The sequence below is a fragment of the Humulus lupulus genome, chromosome 5 (assembly GCF_963169125.1).
Source record: "Humulus lupulus chromosome 5, drHumLupu1.1, whole genome shotgun sequence".
Classification (NCBI taxonomy): Eukaryota; Viridiplantae; Streptophyta; class Magnoliopsida; order Rosales; family Cannabaceae; genus Humulus; species Humulus lupulus.
In genome coordinates, this window is record NC_084797.1 from 157,213,085 (window position 1) to 157,219,278 (window position 6,194).

The 6,194-nt window shown below is 38.0% G+C and overlaps 1 non-coding gene across 1 annotated transcript; it reads right to left on the bottom strand.

Annotated features, from left to right (window-relative positions):
* Positions 1–202: 202 nt before the first annotated feature.
* On the bottom strand, positions 203–309 carry LOC133780729 (small nucleolar RNA R71). The gene has a single exon (XR_009869547.1). It is a non-coding gene; the product is annotated as a small nucleolar RNA R71 (small nucleolar RNA).
* Positions 310–6,194: the final 5,885 nt, after the last annotated feature.

The following is a 6,194-nucleotide window of genomic DNA, read 5'->3' on the forward strand; positions in this document are numbered from 1 at the left end:
TATCAAAGAATTCGAGGATGTAGTAACCACGTTCTATAACCGAGCCGAAATTGCTGATTCTATGCGACTGAAGTTCTTCCCTTTCTCCTTGAAGGACAAAGCCAAAAGCCGGTTATACTCTTTGCGACCTAGGTCTATTGGAACATGGGTGGAGATGACCAAATCCTTCTTTCTGAAACACTTCCCCATCCATAAGACCAACAGTCTAAAACGAAAAAATTTCCATATTTTCCCAAAAGGACAATGAAACATTCTATCAAGTCTGGGAAAGATTCAAAGATCTGTTGAATCAGTGCTCGCACCATGGCTATGAGAACTGGCGTTTGGTCAATTACTTCTATGAAGGTCTCGCGAGTCGTGAGTGCCAGTTTGTAGAAATGCTATGCAATGGTGAATTCCTTGAAAAATAGTCAGATGATGCTCTTGAATATCTCAAAGAAACCGCGAAAGTCTCACACATGGACTGGTCCAAGTGCTACTGATAGCACTAACTGACATAAACCATCTGGGATCTATCAACTTCGAGAAGAGGATAGTGTTAAGGCCCAACTCGAAGCTTTGAAAAAGCAGTTTTAGGTCTTAATGATGAAAAATGGCCAAAAATCGCACATGATTGCTCAAGCGGAATCGCAAGAACCATTCTTTGTTTGTGGAGGGACGGAGCATTTAGCTAAGGAATGCTTAGCTTTGAATGAAATAAAGGGGTTTATGAGGTCTAATGCAATGCCTTAAGGGCATATAAAAAGCCATTCTCCCATACGTACAACCCTGGTTGGAGAAACCACCCAAATTTCAGTTGGAGAGATTCCAACCAAGCTCACACGTCTGAAGGCCAATGGAGAAATGAGCAACAAGTTCAACCATCAAAGGCATATTCTGCACCTCAATATAATGCTCATCCACAACGAAACTCCTCGAGAATACCCTTCATGCATTCATAGAGGAACAATCCAAACTAAATCGCTAAATGATGGAAGAAATCAAGGAAATAAAATGTCAATTCTCAAAATTGACTAAATCCTTGGCCATTCTAGAAAAAGGCAAACTTCCTTCCCAGCTGAAATTCAATATGCAAGGCCAACACATGGCCCAATCTTCAAATTCTAATGATCAAAATGTCAAGGAAATAAATGCCATCACGACTAGAAGCGGTAAAACTTTGCAAGACCCACCCATGAAATCCAACTCTCCCAGTACTCCAAAAGTTATTCCCAAAAATCCACCACTCAATGCCTCTCCAAAAGTACCATTTCCTCAGGCTTTGAAACTTGTTGGGAAACTTCCTGATAACCGAGCTGAAATCCTTGAGCACTTGACACAAGTGAAGATTAATCTTCCTTTGCTTGACATCATAAAACAAGTGCCAGCTTATGCCAAAATCATCAAGGATCTATGCACTGCAAAAAGGAAGCACCATGTCAAGAAGATTGCTTTCTTAACTAAGCCAGAAAGTGCGGTGATTGAATAAAAGGCACCGCTGAAATACAAAGATCCTGATTGTCCCACAATTTCTTGCCAAATTGGGACCCATGAAGTCAGCCAAGCCTTACTTGATCTTGGCGCGAGTGTAAACCCCATGTCTTACTCTGTATACTCGCAACTCGGTCTTGGAGAAATGAAGCCAACATCTGTTGTGCTACAGCTTGCTGATCGTTCCACCAAAAAGCCTAGGGGTATTGTTGAGGATGTGTTAGTTCAAATTGACAAATTCTATTACCCCGTGGATTCTCTTATTGTTGATACCCAATCTGTGGTAAACATGGAGTCTGAAATTCCTATTATCCTTGGAAGACCATTCCTTGCTACAACAAATGCTTCGATCAATATTCAAAATGGTCTAATGAAGATATCGTTTGGAAACATGACTCTTGAAGTCAATATCTTCCACATCGGGAAACAACCCCGAGAAGATAATGAATGCTATCAAACATTCATGATTGACTCTTTAATTCTCGAGGAGGTTCAATTGTGAAGCAACTTCGATAATCTTGATAAACTCCTCCTTCTGTCTAACAACGAAAGTCCCAGTTCTATTGAGTCTGCTCTTGCAATATCAAATCACACAGACTCGCGCAATAGAAGGACTCAGTTTTGGCAACCTCACTTTGAAGAGCTACCTCGTGAGAGGGCATAGCTGAAAACTTCAGCCGAAGAGGTTCCAATTGTTCAATTGACTCAACTTTCCGAGGGTTTGAAACATGTCTTCATGGGAGATGGTAACACCTTTCCAGTAATCATCTCTTCCAACCTTCAAAATTCTCAAGAATTGTAGTTACTCGAGCTACTCCGAATGCATAAATCTACGATAGGTTGGACGCTTTCTAATATCAAAGGTATTAGCCCTTTAATTTGCTCGCATTGAATCAATCTAGAGGACGAGGCTATCCCTTGAAAAGACCCTCAAAGGCGACTGAACCCCACAATGATAGAAGTTGTAAAAAATGAAGTGTTGAAATTGTTAGACACTGGTATTATTTACTCAGTAGCTGATAGCAAATGGGTTTGTCCAACTCAAGTCGTGCCCAAGAAATCTGGTGTCACTGTGATCCAAAATGAAAAGGGGGTCCTTGTCCCCACAAAAAACTTTAACAGGGTGGCGCATGTGCATTAATTATAGAAAATTACATGCCGCCTCCCGCAAAGATCATTTTCCACTCCCATTCATTGATCAAATCCTTGAACGTGTAGCTGGTCATCCATTCTATTGCTTTCTTGATGGCTATTCTGGCTATTATCAAATTGAGATTGCATTAGAGGATCAAGATAAGACCACTTTCACTTGTCCCTTTGGCATTTTTTCTTTTCGGAGTATGCCATTTGGTTTGTGTAATTCACCAGCTACATTCCAAAGATGCATGATGAGCATCTTTAGTGACATGATTGAAAAATCAATGGAAGTATTCATGGATGACCTAACCGTTTTTGGAAATTCCTTTGACACTTGTCTTCTTCATCTTGAAGCTGTTTTAAAACGTTGTATTGAGAAAGGACTTGTGGTCAATTGGGAGAAATTCCACTTCATTGTATCTTCTGGCATAGTCTTAGGCCACATTGTTTCTGAAAAAAGGAATAGAGCTTGATCAATCGAAAGTCGACCTTATCTCCAACCTGCCTACTCCTAAGACTGTCAAAGATTTAGGTCATTCCTTACTCATGTTGGTTTCTATAGGAAGTTCATACAAAATTTTTCAATGATTGCTGGTCCGCTAAGCAACCTCCTAGCTAAAGATGTCTCTTTTGAGTGGACACCTACGTGTGAGGAATCATTTTGAACGCTTGTAAATTCGCTCACTTCCGCTCCTATCATTCAATCACCCGATTGAAGTCTTCCTTTTGAGATTATGTGTGACGCCAACAACTTTATTGTGGGAGCTGTGCTCGGACAATGAAGGGAGGGGAAACCCTTTGTTGTCTATTACTGTTGTGATAAATTAATATTTGATTTTAAATATGCAAGTGCACGTAATCACACAAGTAATATAATGATAAGTAAATCGTCTCCACAGGGATTGCAAAGTAGAAAAATAAGCAAAACAATTACTAAACAACTTATAAGTACTAAAAACCAAATGGGTTGTTTTTAGGCTAAACAAAATATTAAAAAGATGGAAATACTGAAATTAAAACTAATCTGAACAAGAAAATTGAGAGAAATATATGGATTGCAAAATGGACTTGAATTATTGAATTCCCCTATATTAATCATCCTGAACAGATTGCGGCAGCAATATTCTAGCAAAACTCCCAAGTTAACAAGAATTCATTTAAACACTCATAAAACTTTCCCAAATTTTATGACCTTAATTCTTTTACCTAATTAAACATATTCCTATGCAAAATCAGATTTAAGAATGTAATTCAAAGTTTAATTATCAAATGTTACATAAGGCAAATAACACATCCCTATGTTACTTACTAACATAACCTAACCTAGATTATGACTTGTGTCATCCAAGTTCTTCTCATTACATTTAATCTTTCTAGCATTAAACATAATTAAATAACTTGCCATTGCTGGCCAAACAACAACAAGAAATTAATATAAGCACACGTGAATGAACAAGAGAGATTTTACTAAAATAAAGTGTAAGAAATTGCTAGACTATAACATAGGGTTCATCAATAATTCAAGCCACCTAAAAATTAGTTCATGGCTGAGTTAATAAACATTAATCCACAATCAAAATAGTCCATAATATTTAGATTCAGAAATCACTTAGAAAATATAAAGATAAAGTTTAAGAATAGAAGAAAGAACAAATCCAAAATGATGCTTGAGCTTTCTTTGTTTGTCCTCCTTCTTCCTTGTTGATTTATGATTTTCTCTCTTTTCTTTGCTAGTTTTTCTTTCCAAAAATGGTCGCCTCCTCTTTCTTTTGGCTAATGCTTCTCTAAGTATCATCTAGGTTTTTCTTTTTTGCCTCAAAGTACCATATTACCTCTCCTTGTCAAAAACGTGAGTCTCCTCTTTTCTTTTGTCATTTTTTTCCAAATGTTAACTGATGCTTTCTGTCCTTGCCACCTCAGCCAATATTCCATCTCACCCATTGACTTGCCATGTGTTCTATGTGTCCAAAAACTACCTGATCAAAATGCTTCCGCAAAATCTGTTTTGCTGCAGCAAAACCTGATAATTCAGCCATCAAAAATTCAATTTAGATAGTTTCACATGTTAGTTCATTCTTTGTGCAAATATTTATCCATGAAACAACTACCTTTAACCCATTAGCTATTAAAAACTACAAAAATAATTAAATTTAAGTAAAATCATAAAAACACCAAAGTTAGCTACAAATGCTAAAAATAAACTATCATCACCCACGATTTTTCCACAATTATAAGTTCAAAAGCACATGAAATAACTCTGTATTCAAGAGTTATCAATTATGCAAGCAGAACTCTCCATAGTGCTTAAATGAACTATTCCACTACTGAAAAAGAGATGCTTGCCGTTGTCTTTTCCCTTGACAAATTCTGATCTTATTTGATTGGCTCACCTATTACGATCTTCACAGATCACTCCGCCCTTAAGTATCTCCTTTCCAAAAAGGATGCTAAGGCGCGATTAATACGATGGATCCTTCTCTTGCAAGAATTTGATATAACGATCAAAGACAAGAAAGGTGTTGAAAATGTCGTCGCGGACCATTTGTCCAGACTTGAATTCAACGATCTCGCTGATGGTCCACCGATTCATGATGATTTCCCCGATGAACAATTGCTTTCTGTTGCTAAGTAACCATGGTATGATCACATTGTGAATTACTTAGTAACAGGTAAACTCCCATCTCAATGGAGTTCACAAGACAAACGCAAATTTTTGATCGAGGTGTGCAATTTCTTTTGGGATGACCCATACTTATTCAAGTATTGCCCCGACCAAATCATGCAAAGATGCATCCACGATGATGAGTTGTCTAGTGCGCTGAATTTTTGCCAAAATGATGCTTGTGGTGGTCACTTTTCTATGAAGAAAACCACTGCAAAAATCTTCAATGCGGCCTTTACTGGCCTACTTTGTTCAAAGACACCAATGATTTCTGTCGTTCTTGTATAAGGTGCCAAAAGTTAGGTTCCTTATCCTGTCGGCACATGATGCCCTTGAACCCAATTCTTGTTACCGAAATATTTGATTGTTGGGGGATAGACTTCATGGGACAATTTCCACCTTCTTTTGGCTACCTTTACATTCTTCTCGCTGTGGATTATGTTTCCAAATGGGTTGAGGTTGTACCCTGTAGAACCAATGATAATGCTATAGTTTTCAAATTCTTGAAAGAAAATGTGTTATCAAGGTTCGGTAATCCTTGTGCTATCATCAGTGATCAAGGCACTCATTTTTGCAACAGATCTTTTGAAGCTCTTATGCGCAAGTACGGTGTACTTCATAAAGTTGCAAATGCCTATCATCCACAAACTAATGGTCAAGCTGAGTTAGCCAATAGGGAGATAAAACCCATTGTCAAAAAGACGGTAAATCCCGACCGCAAAGATTGGTCTACACGTCTTCTAGACGCTCTTTGGGCATACCACACTGCTTTCAAATCCCCTATTTGGATGTCTCCCTATCGGTTTGTCTTTGGAAAAGCTTGTCATTTACTTGTCGAGCTTGAGCATAAAGCTTATTGGGCTATCAAAGCCCTAAACTTTGATCTAAATTCCACAGGTATCAATTGCAAACTCTAATTTTCTGA